Genomic DNA, 13,330 nt, shown 5'->3' with positions numbered 1-13,330 from the left:
GCCTGCCCTCTCTGATAGCCTGCTGTGTTGTTCTTTACACAAATTTTGTAGTTCTTAGGAAAGCATTGTGAGATATTTGCAAACAGTAAGATATGCTGTACACCAGCAGCCCTTCCAGCCACTTGAAATGGTGGATGGGAAACTTGGGAATCTATTGAGCTTCATAAGCTTTGTTTTATCATTGTCCCCATCTCTAGTCTTGACAATCAAGAGTTCGCCTTAAGTCTTCTCTGTACCAAGTTGCCAATAGCTGTGGAATTCTGTAGTTATACTTTATTTTGACCTGTTTTCTAATTGGTGATGGGTGATCTTCCTGGTCCTTTTCAGGATAATCCTGTGCTTCATGACAGGTCTGAGGGTAGCCAGGATGCTGGGGAACAGACAGTTGTCAGAACTGTAGGCAGTGTATTTTTCTTGGAGATTTTCTTAATGCATGCTGTGTTATTTTATTCCATTAATGTATTTGAGTGTTTTATATAAATTATTATATTGACCCTAGAAAGACTGAAAAGAACCAAGAAGGCAAAGTTTTTTTCTCTAAAGTATTGCCATATTGTGATTGCTATAATAAAGTGATGTATGTGGTATCAGTGAGGGGGAGCTGAGCAAACTGGGATTTGAGAACTAAAGAAGGGCCCTGGGAAAGGAGAGATATATGGATCTGAAGCATCAGCTTTATTTAAAAAATGCAGATAGTCATGAGTAAAGATTCAGCAGTTCATGACAAACTGCGAAAATTAAAGATAAAGTCATTGTATTGAACTAAATTTATTCAAGGTAAAACAAAGGTTTAAATTTTTGTGAAGTGGTCTTTTTCCTGTTTTGTTATTCATACTTTCTTTTTTTGAAATTATGATGATAATGGCATATTTTCTTTTTCCTCTTTGAGACAAGGTTTTCTATGCATTTCAAGCTGGCCTTGAGCTCACTTTGTAGCCCAGGCTGGTCTTGAACTTTGAAGGATCCTCGTGCTTCGGGCTCCCAAGTGCAGGATTACAGGTATGTGCTTAGGACTCCTGATGGTATATGTTTAAATTTAATAAAGTGTACTGGATATGGAAGATACAAATAAAATTCCCCAATATACAAATCAACTCTTCTTAGTGGTCATCTTTTAAAAAAAATTTTGGGGTAATTGGTTCATGAAATTCCTGAATCTGGAAGCAATGCTAGTAAATGACCTTTCAGAATTGTCCTTGACTTCCGGCTCTTTCTGTTATCAAGAACAGAAGCCTAACCTGCACTGGGCAAAAGGCCAGTGAGGGTGAGGCTGGAGATCTGGGCAGTGCTCACTGGGATCTCTCCATAAAAGACTCAGAGCCTCGATCCTCATCAGCATCTTTGTGGAGAAAACACAATCTCCACCTGGTTGGCAATGTTCAGCTCCAGGCCCAGTGTGGAGGGAAGAGGGATGCTGTGTGTGAGTCAGGGGAAGACTCATTTCTGCCCAGTTCTGATTTAGGTGCCAGATGTGTGGAGATAAAAAAGAAAACAGAAAAAGAGATGAGGACCCTTTAGTGTATATTGGACTGGATAGGAGTATGGTAGTGACGAGGACATGGAGGAAGGATGGTTACAACAGTGACTTTCATTTTGCTTTTCTTCTGATTGCAGTGACCCAGCTTGGTTTTCTGCTTCTCCTTATGGCGGCCACCCGAGAGTGCAATGCAGGTGAGTCTCCTTGCACGAGCCTGGGCTTCCCAGCTCATCTTTAGTTTTGGAAGAAAATAAGCAGCTGAGTTACTTACAGGATCTGATCTTCTTATGAGATTAAGATGACATCTTTGAGATGAGCTCAGGTCACCTTGGATATAGGCTGAATGCTGGTTTCTGACCTCTTGAGGGATTTGAGCTATAGCAGGGAGCATGTTGCACAGGCCCACCTTGGTTCATCCTTTGGACCTCACTTTGCTTGGAAAGGATCCTGCTAAGGACTGTGTGGCCTGCCATCTAGTACCGGGGCTTGAAGTTACAACTTTGTGCTTGCCAGCCAGGCAGTTGGGCCACTGAGCTAAATCCCTGGCGGTTTATTGGTTTCTTTTTTTTTTTTTTTAATTTTATTTAAGAGGAAAAAGAGAAAAACACAAAACAAAACAAAGCGGTGTAAGGGTACACGTAATACAGAACTCCAAAAAGAAAAAAAAACATAACAGTAAGAAATCACCTGTTAATTGATTACACATTATCATCTTGGAAATAGTTGCTCAAATCACAGTATCAAAGAATACAAAGTGGACATTCAAACAGAGAGACTGCAAACAGCTGTGTTCAATGATCCAAAAACAATAATATAGTCAGCTATTTAACACCCCTAAACACACTTGCTGTTGTATCCGTTAGAGCGCTTTTTTTTTCCCCTCTCTTTTTTACAACAAAGTTTATACATTTTGGATTTTATTACTCCTTTTATTACTAGTTTTTTTTTGGGGGGGGAAGAGAATAAAGTCAAATATGGCAAAACAAAGCTGTCAGTCAAAACCAAGGATAGACATAGCACATGATGTAGAACAGAGTACAAGGTTATCAACAATGGTTATCAACGTTGTCTCTTGTTTCCTTAAAAAGAATTGTCTATCTCATTAGATATTATAAAGTTGGACAAAACAGTAGAGAACAAGACCAATAAAACTTAGGCATTGTAAACATTACAGGACTTCCAAAGGAGACAATAGTCAAACCAGAATGGGCATTTTAGTGAATCTTATTGCCTTCAAAATAGTTGCCTATACCCTCAAACTTGATACTATCATACAGAATGGAACAGAGTCTAATCATTCAAAACAAGATCATGGGAGTATTACAGGACTTCAAAACAAGTTAATAGGAAATAAAAAAGAATTACTATTATATATCCTAATTTTTAAAATTTTTCCCCTTAATTAAAACAAACATAAGAAATAACTAAATAATTTTTTTAAAGAATAAGGGAGAGATTGAGATAAAACCGGACATAACAATATAACAATAGAGGTCAAAGCATGACTGTTTCAGCAACCTAGTGCTTCACCACCAAATAACCCGACTTAATAGTAGTTACCATAGTGTCTGTCTTTTTCCTTGAAATATTTGGATAAAACTTCGTATACTATAGCTTCAAATATTTCCATATCAAGAAGCCCAGAATAAAGCCTTTCTAATTAATAAGTGAAAACTTTATAAGGCTTCCAGGCCACAAATGGGAAATCATGATTACCACATATTTTTATATATTTGAATCATTGCTTACATTAGGGAAACTATTTGGTATTCACACATGCGAGATTGATTTATTTCACTTATGAGTATGGTCTCAAGCTGCGCCCATTTATTGATAAATATCTCAATGTGATCCTTCTTTATAGCTGAATAATACTCCATTGTATAGAAATACCACAACTTTTTTATCCATTCCTCAGTTGATGGACACTTGGGTTGTTTCCAAATCTGGCGATTACAAATTGTGCTGCTATAAACATAGATGCACATATATCACTGTGGTGTGATGCTTTCAGTTCTTCTGGGAGGATGCCTGGAAGTGGAATAGCTGGAATAAATGGGATTTCCAATCCCAACGTTTTGAGAAATCTCCAGACAGACCTCCACAAAGGCTGTACCAGTCTACACTCCCACCAACAGTGCAGGACAGTTCCTTTTTCCCCACAGCCTCTCCAGCATTTGTTGTTATTGGTTTTCTTGATCCTGGCCATTCTTTCAGGAGTGAGATGGTATCTCAGTGTGGTTTTAATTTGCATTTCTCTAATGACCAATGATGATGAGCATTTTTTCATGTATTTATTTGCCATTTGAATTTCTTCAACTGAGAATTGCGTATTCATCTCAGATGCCCATTTTTGGATTGGATCTTTGAATTTTGGAGGTCTGAGTTTCTTTAATTCTTTATATGTTTTAGACAAGATGCCCTTGTCTGAGAGAGAGTTCACTAAAATCTTTTCCCAGTTTGTGGGTTTTCTTTTCACTATGCTGGAGATTTCTTTTGACATGCAGAAACTTTTTAATAAGAAGTGGTCCCAGTTATTGATTCTGGGAAGTATTTCCTGTGTGGTTTGAGTCCTGTTCATGAATTCTCTACCTACTCCTATGTCTCCAAGGTTTCTACCCAATTTGTCTTCCAATAGATTTAGTGTTTCTGTTTTAATATTCAGATCTTTGACCCATTTAGATTTTAATTTAGTACATGGTGATAGACATGGGTCTAGCTTTGGTTTTTGGCAAATGGAGAGCCAGTTTTCCAGCACCATTTACTAAAGGGACTGTCGTTCTTCCAGTGAACCTGCTTGGCTCCTTTATCAAAGATAAGGTGGTTGAGTGTGTTTGAAGTTGTGGTTGTATCTTCTAATCTATTCCATTGATCTTCAGCTCTGTTTTGATTCCAATACCATGTTGATTTTACTACTGTTGCTTTGTAGTATAACTTCAAGTCAGGGATTGTGATGCCTCCTGCTTTGTCTTTGCTGCTTAGAATTGCCTTTGCGATTCTAGGTCTCTTCTGGTTCCAGATGAAATTTTGGAGTGATTTCTCTAGATCTATAAGGTATGTTGATGGTATTTCTATTGGGATTGCATTGAATCTGTATAACAGTTTTGGGAGAATGGCCATCTTCACAATGTTTGTTCTTCCTATCCATGAGCAAGGGATGTCTTTCCATTTTCTGAGATCATCTTCAATTTCCTTTTTCTGTGTATTATAATTTTCACTGTATAAGTCTTTCACTTCTTTCGTAAGAGTAATTCCTAAATATTTCATTTTTTTGCTTGCTAATGTGAATAGTCCAGTTTCTCTTATTTCCCTCTCTGTGATTTTGTTGTGTATACGAATGCTATTGGTTTCTGAGTATTGATTTACTATCCAGCCACATTACTGAATTTATTTATTGTATCTAAGAGCCTTTCAATGGAGTTTAGGGGGTCTTCTATGTAGAGTATCATGTCATCTGCAAACAATGATAATTTAACTTCTTCTTTTCCTATCTTTACCCCTTTTATTTCTCTTTCTTGCCTAATCACTCTGGCTAGTACTTCCAGTACTATATTAAATAGGAGTGGTGATAAAGGACATCCTTGTCTTGTGCCCGATTTTAAAGTAAAGGCTTTCAATTTTTGGCCATTTAGTATGATGCTGGCTGTTGGTTTGTCATAAATGGCCTTTATTGTATTGAGGTAAAGACCATCTATTACAATTTTCTGTAAAGTTTTTATCATGAATAAATGTTGGACCTTATCGAAGGCTTTTTCTGCACCTATAGAAATGATCATGTGATTCTTATTTTTGGTTTTATTGATATGGTGGATTACACTTATTGATTTGTGTATGTTGAACCATCCTTGCATTCCTGGGATGAATCCCACTTGGTCATGGTGTATAATCTTCTTGATGATTTGCTGGATCCTATTTGCCAATATTTTATTGAGGATTTTTGCATCTGTGTTCATTAGGGATATCGGTCTATAGTTCTCTTTTTTAGTTGGGTCTTTCTCAGGTTTTGGTACTAGAGTAATATTTGTTTCCAGGAATGACTTAGGAAGGATTGCTTCCCTTTCAGTTTCATTGAATAGTTTGAGGAGTGTCGGCATTAGGTCTTCTTTGTATTTCTTGTAGAATTCTGCAGTGAATCCATCTGGGCCTGGGCTCTTCTTGGTGGGTAAGGACTTAATTACATTTTGAATTTCATTAACAGAGATTGGGTTATTCAACAGTTTTACATCCTCTTGATCTAGCTTTGGCACTTCATATGCTTCTAAGAATATTTCTTCTGTGTTATCAAACTTTTGAGAGTAGAGGTTTTCAAAATAGGTGTTGATGATCTTCTGTATTTCTATTGCGTCTGTAGTGATTTCTCCTTTTTCATTTCTTATTGCATGAATTTGAGCTTTTTCTTCCCTTTTTTTAATAAGGTGGGCTAGGGGCTTATCGATTTTATTTATTCTTTCAAAGAACCAAGTCTTTGATTTGTTGATTCTTTGGATTGTTTTCTTAGTCTCTATTGCATTGATTTCTGCTCTGATTTTTATAATTTCCTCTCTTCTTTTGGCTTTGGGCTTGACTTGCTCTTCTTTTTCTAGCTGTTTGAGGTGTAGCATCAAGTTATTTATTTGTATTCGTTCTGTTTTCCTGATGTGGGAACTCAGTGCAATAAATTTTCCTCTGAGGACGGCTTTCATTGCATCCCACAGATTCCGGTAAGTTGTATCTGCATTTTCATTTTCTTTTAGGTATTGTTTAATTTCTTCTTTAATTTCTTCTGTGACCCACTGATTACTCAAGAGTGTGTTATTCAGTTTCCATGTGTTTGCAGGATTTTTGCAGTATCTTTTTTCATTAATTTCTGATTTCAGAGCTCTATGATCCGATAACATGCAAGGGATGATTTCAGCTCTTTTGCACTTGTTTAAGTATGTTCTGTGAGATAATATATGGTCTATTTTAGAAAATGATCCATGTACTGCTGAGAAGAATGTGTATTCTGATGTTGTTGGGTGGAACATTCTGTATATGTCTATCAAACCCATTTGTTCACAGGTATGATTGAGTTCTGTTATTTCTTTGCTCATTTTCTGTCTAGTTGATCTGTCCCTTGGTGTCAATGGCGTATTAAGGTCTCCTGTTACAATTGTGTTACTGATAATTTCAGTTTTCATTTCTGTTAATAATTGTTTTATATAACTGGGTGCTCTGGAGTTTGGTGCGTATATATTTAAGATAGTTATCTCTTCCTCTTGGAGTTTTCCCCTTACGAGTATGTAGTGACCTTCTTTGTCCTTTATGGTCATTGTTGGTTTAAAGTTCACATTGTCTGCAAACAGAATGGCTACTCCTGCCTTTTTTTTGGATTCCTGCTGCATGCAGAATTGTTTTCCATCCTTTGACTTTCAGTCTGTGAGTATCCTTCTGGGTTAGATGAGTTTCCTGTAAACAGCATATGGTTGGATTTTGTTTCTTGATCCATTCTGCTAGTCTGTTTCTTTTGATTGGTGCATTGAGACCATTTACATTAATGGTTATTACTGTTAAATGCTGGTTAATTGTAGGAATCTTATCTCTCTGCTGTTGCATCTTTATCTTTCTGTTCTGTTTAATTATTTGCTTTGCTTTGTGGTTTTTTCCTTTGTGTATCTAAACTGTCTTTCAATATTTTTTGCAGGGTTGGTTTGGTGTTGACGAAGTTCTTCAGCTCTTCTTTGTCATGGAAGTATTGTATTTCACCATCTATTTTGAAAGATAGTTTTGCAGGATATATAAGTCTAGGTTGGAAATAATTTTGCTTTAGGATCTGGGATACTTCACTCCATGCTCTTCTTGACTTTATTGTTTGTGATGAGAAGTCTGCTGTGATTCTGATAGGTTTTCCTTTATAAGTGATCTGTCTTTTCTCTCTGACAGCTTTTAATAATCTATTCTTGTGTTGGATTTCTGGGATGGTGATTATTATATGTCTGGGTGTAGTTTTATTTTGGTTATCACTATTTGGAGTTCTATATGCTTCACTGATCCTGATGTCAGTTTCTGATCTCATGCTTGGGACATTTTCAGCTATTACTTCTCTAAATATCCTCTTGATATCCTTTATGTTGTCTCCTTCTTTTTCATTAATCCCTATCATTCTTATGTTATTCTTCTTTGCATCGTCTTGCAGTTGTTGAATTGTTGTTTCCTGATTCCTTGTTATTTTTAAAAGATCTTTCCTTTCCTGTTCACTAGCTGCAATCCTGTCTTCAAGGTCTGAAATTCTATCTTCACTTTCATTAAGGCGGTTTTTACAACTTTCAGTGGAGTTTTTTATTTCCTGTATATCTCTGTGCATCTGCATTATGTATTCTGTTTGTTTCTTATATTGCTCGTCTAGGGATTCTATGTTTTTGTTTAGTTCCTCCAATTTTTTATCTGTGTTTTCTTTAGATATATTCAGAATCTCTTTCATTTCTTTTATCATTTCTTCTTTTATCTGGGAGATTATTTCGAGTTTGAATGTCTTTAAAGCTTCCTGGAGTTGCTTGTCAATTTCAGTAGCTACTGTGTCCGATATCTGAGGTGGATGGGATATATTTTCTTCTATATACATTGCTCCTAGGGTTTCTTGAGATGGGCTGGAGGTTTGAGGTTGTAATTTGATCTTTCGTTTTGTCATTTTCCTATATTTCTGTGTTTCAAGTGTTATTTGAAAGCTTCCTCAGGATCTGTTGAAAATCCCCTTCTATGTTTGCAGCTACTGAGACTCTAGCACCACGCTACCCCAAGCCATTGGGCCTGCAGAACCAATGGCCCGCCTCTGCCTGCTCAGAACTCCGCAGTTCCAGACAAGCTGGGCCTCAGGGACACTGTGGGCCCACCTGCCTCTTGGAAGCTCCACAGCTCTTCAATCACAGCCGGATTAGGGTCCTCGCCACAGGCCGCAGTGCCTCAGGAACCTGTGATCCCTCCCTGCTTGTAGAGATATCCACAGTCCTCTGTACACACGGAGGGGCCGATGCAGGCACCCCAGATCCGCCCAGCTCCTCCTCTGCACACCAATGGCTAGGTGCAGCAGCGAAACAGGCTGGGCTCCTGGGATAGTGTGGGCCCGCCCACCCGTCGGAAGCTCAGCAGTTCTCCAAGTGCCCCTTTGTTGGGTTTTTAGAAACTCCCTTGTAGAGGATTTTTTGCTTTGCTTTTTTTTTTAATTTTATTTTTGGCGGGGGAAGTTTTTTAATTCTTTTTAATGTGCAGTGCACAGGGCAGTGGTAGCATCTGCATCAGGTTATATGGAGAGGTATGTGTTAAGTGTGTGCTGTATGCCAGGCCAGGTGAGCTGGATGGAGATGACACTGGCCATCTCATGGCCTTTCATCCAGGCAGAGAAGCTCTGGTTCAGTGGAGAAATGAGTTTGAGATTAATGATAAGGGGCTGCTGAGTTTTGTGTCAAACCAGCAATGAGAATAAAACTTTACATTTTCTCTAGATTTGGCCAGTGCTTATCTTGAGGAAGAGACCTGTTCTTTGTCTCGAATTCTGCCCCAAAGCTGCAATGAAGCCAAGCAGAGGTGCCATAATGCCCGTGGTAAGTGTTGTAGCACAGACATTGGAGCCAAGCATGGGGTTTTATTTCTGGCAGGTTTTCGTTTTTGTATAAAAAGAATGGGAAACTGTACATACATTATGTATTGGGTAAAGCTTGGGATTTCAATTATTTTTAAACATTCATTTCTGTGGCATAAATTACTTTCACATTGTTATGCAACCATCACTGCTATCCAACTCCAGAACATTTTCATTTCCTCTACTTGGGACTCTAGCCACTAAGAAATACCTTCATGTCTCCTTTTCCCTACTGTTCTACTTACACTTTGGATAAATTTGCTTATTTTGGTTACCTTTTAAAAGTAGATCATAAATTAGTTGTCTTTTTGTGCATGCCTTATGTTTCTTAACATAAGGTCAGCAAGGTTCATACATATTATTCCATGGATCATTTATTTATGTTCAATTTCAACCATTGTGTTTGCATACCTTTATCAGTAGATATACACTGCCCATGTAATATACACAGTATTTATACACAATGTTTTGCTTATGCATTCATCTGTTAAGGAATATTTGGGTTGTTTCTAGATTTGCATTTTGTGATCAATGATGCCACGAACATCAGCATACAAATATTTGTTGGAGTTCAGATTTCAGTCTTTTAGGTATATGTTTGGAGTGGAATGGCTGAACTGTGATAAATCCATGTTTAACTATAGAAAGAGACTTTCAGGGAGTTTGGGTAATTCGGTTTTGACTCATTCACAAGGATGTGGTCTTCTGAGTTCAGGAGATGCAGTGGTCCTAAGGACACAAAATGATAGGCTTAAGTGAGGAGTGAAGGGTGCCATGTTTATTCTCCTTAGAACTGTCCTGGTTTTGGCGTTGAAATGGGCCATGAGTGCAGCCAGGTAGACTCTGGGCTGCTTCTCCTTACAGATGGCCTGTATTTCCTTTGCACCAAGAATGGCGTCATTTACCAGACCTTCTGTGACATGACCACTGTGGGTGGAGGCTGGACCCTGGTGGCCACTGTGCATGAGAACAACATGTATGGGAAGTGCACAGTGGGTGACCACTGGTCCAGTCAGCAGGGCAATAGTGTCAATTATCCTGAGGATGATGGCAACTGGGCCAACTACAACACCTTTGGGACTACAGAGGGGGCCACAAATGATGACTGCAAGTTTGGTGCCTTTGCAACCACTGTGGGATGTGGTGAGGCCTGGAGTGGCGCAAGGCTACAAATATGCAGGAGGGAGGCTTGAAATATGGGGTGTGGATTTACAGCTGGAGCAGGTTAGAGAAATACATGTCTCCAATCTCAGCTTTCTCCCAACAGAACCCAATAAAAATACAGCTCTTGGATGGTGGTGGAAACCATCATCTTTTGGAACTGGGAGTGTTTGATCCCATGTGTCCATCTGTACCCTTGAAATAGCTGTCAAGTCAGCCGAGTGATTCATGTATGTGTCTTGTTTTTCTCATGGGGTCTCCTGACCTGGCCAAGCTCAGTGTTGATTGCTTTCTAGAATCCAGGCTACTATGATATTCAGGCCCTGGACCTGGGTATCTGGCATGTGCCCAACAATAGCCCCATGGAGAACTGGAGGAATAATTCCCTGCTGAGGTACTGCATGGCAGTTGGCTTCTTCCAGAACCTGGGACACAATCTGTTTGGCCTCTACCAGGTACATTTGGCTGACCTGATTTTCATGATATAGAGAGTAGTAGGAATTTGAATTCAGGAGGGAGTCATTTTCTCCTGGGGCTATCTTGCCTGTTTGCTATACCATAATTTGTACCTAGTTTCTGTCTGATTCCATGAAGAATTCTGACCAAGGGAAAGCAAGGGACCCATTAGAGTGAATTGGAAGAGAAAGACCAGAAGTGGCTAGAGCAAGAGAATTTGAGACTGAGTGCCAAGGGGAATTGTATGTTGGAGAAGCACAGCCAAAGGGAAAGATTCTATGCTGTGCATTTTAAACAATGTCTGTGGGCTGGGAATGTGGCTCAGTGGTAGAGCTCATGCTTTGCATGCTCTAGGCCCCAGGCTTGAACACTAGCACAACAAAAAATAAAAATGAATGCAATGAAATAAAACAATGTCCGTTTATCAAAAACCGAATGTTTTTACTCTAGACGGCATCCTAGTGAGAGCCAACCCTACATTTCTCACTGAATCACTTTTTCACTTCCCACAGAAATACCCAGTGAAATACGGAGCAGGAAATTGCAGGACTGACAATGGGCCTGAGATACCTGTAGTGTACGATTTTGGTGATGCCAAGAAGACAGCATCTTATTATTCCCCCTACGGTCGCAGTGAGTCCTCAGTGCTCCTCTGAAATCTTTGTAGGAAAGATGATAAATGCAGTTACAATGGGTAGCAGGTACCAAGGGTCCTGAATGCATAAGGGAGGATTATTACTGGGAGGCCCCCAAAGGACAGGTCTCTTTGTGACAATCTGTCTTCTTTAGCACTTTACCGACATAGCTTGAAGCAAAAGTAATGCAGCATGCATGGGTTCCACCCACACCTTAGAGAAGCTTTCAGGGAGCACCTCCCCTGTGCCAGTCCGCAACATGGGATATTGTGTTTTTTGTCCAGCATCTAGCAGGACATTGACAAAGAGTCTCTGAAGTGTAATGGATATATAAACAAGGGGCCTGGGAAGGGAGCCAAGTGTCACAGCCTTTACTGTGTATGTGTGAAGGTCTGGGTTTGATGTTCACCAATTTCCCACAAACAAAACAGAAACAACTAGGGTCTACAAAGGCATGTATCTGTGCTGGGTGCATCAGAGCAGTGACTACAGAAGAGGTAACTTCAAGGTGATTTTTGAGAAATAGGCAGAAATACCTGAGATATTAATGCAACTTATGTTGAAAGAACAGTATACTCAGGGCTCCTAGTGTTTCAGAAGGAATGTGAAGTTGAGGGAGCTACAGGGTACTTTGCAGCTTTGGTGTACAGGGTGTAAGACCAACAAAGTCCTACATTCTTTAAGAAAAAGGGAGATGTTTCCCTCTTAGGGAAGAACCCCTATGGAATTCACAGAGTCCCATCAGGGACATTGAGAATGAATGTTCTGAAAACTGGAAAGAAAGTCAGAAGGCATGATGGAAATAAAACTAAAAGAAGAGAGGTTTATATGAGTGTAATAGATCAATACCACCAATGGAAATTCCCAATGGGGAGCAAAGACTTTTCCACTGAAATATCTTTAGCTTCACCAGCTGATCTCTTATTACCCTTTCCTCCTTTCCTTGTTTATTAGCATTGCATTGGTGGAGGAGGCTACTTCCCAGAGGGAAATCCCAGCCAATGTGGAGACTTCTCTGCCTATAACTGGAATGGATATGAAACTCATACTGGATGGAGCAGTAGCCAGGAGATAACTGAGGCAGCTGTGCTTTTGTTCTATCGCTGACACCATCTTCCTATGGGATCTGGCATTCATCTTCCATCTACCAGGACCCAGTGATGGAGACTAACTTACATAGTGTCTAGAAAGCCAGTAGCTGAGCAAAGTGAAATAAATCATTTTTCTTGAAGTCTTAGTGTTTCTGAATATTTTTCATGCAGGGTGGAGAACTGTAAGAATTTTCAAAAGAATGGGTATTGTGGAGTGATTTTGTGTCAGCTATATCTTTAGTGTTTGTAGTCTTAGAATTTGTCAGTTCTACAAAGGACGATGTCATCCCCCAGGACTCTCTCAGGTAGACCCTTTAAATACTGAGAGAAATAAAGGGCAAGGAGGAGGCATTTTATCTGACCCCTTCCTAACTCTTATGGACTGAACAAAGAAAATCTGAATATTTTAAAGAAGATAATATTAGTGTACCACAGAATAAAGAGATTACCTCTATTTGTATTTGGTTCATTCATGGGTGTCTGTGGCTCTTTTCTTATGTTAAAATGGGCCTGCCAGGCATATGGTGATGATGACTTTTTAGTGTGTAACCCTGCTGGGCTTCCAGTTTTGGGGACTTCTTCAAAAGAAAGGAAGTGGTCTGATCATCCCCATGGTGTTGATATGGAGGAATGAAACTCCCAGGCTGTTATGTCCATGAGTTCCTGTTTTCTAAAATAGAAGAACGAATTTTAGGAACAATGGATGTTAAAAGTAGAATATATTAAGAGAAAGAAAGCTTCTGTCTGACAAGATACAGAAGGGGTCCTGAGTGGGTTGCCAAGGACTCTGTCTTTTCTAGGAACTTTTATAGAGCAAAATCATGGGGCGAGCTTGGTTTAAGATAGGGGAAGACTGGGAACTCATGAAGCAAGTGGCCATAACTGTAGTTATCGAACAAGATTAGTAGTTCAGGTA

General features: G+C 39.3%; 1 pseudogene; it reads left to right on the top strand.

Annotated features, from left to right (window-relative positions):
* Positions 1-1,541: 1,541 nt before the first annotated feature.
* On the top strand, positions 1,542-12,754 carry LOC134477097 (intelectin-1-like; annotated as a pseudogene).
* The last annotated feature ends 576 nt before the right edge of the window (positions 12,755-13,330 follow it).

Source organism: Cavia porcellus, unplaced genomic scaffold (assembly GCF_034190915.1).
Source record: "Cavia porcellus strain 051 isolate PalLab524CR breed Dunkin Hartley unplaced genomic scaffold, mCavPor4.1 scaffold_7, whole genome shotgun sequence".
NCBI classification, from domain to species: domain Eukaryota; kingdom Metazoa; phylum Chordata; class Mammalia; order Rodentia; family Caviidae; genus Cavia; species Cavia porcellus.
Note: the sequence above shows the minus strand (reverse complement) of the source record. Positions and strands in the feature narration are given on the sequence as shown.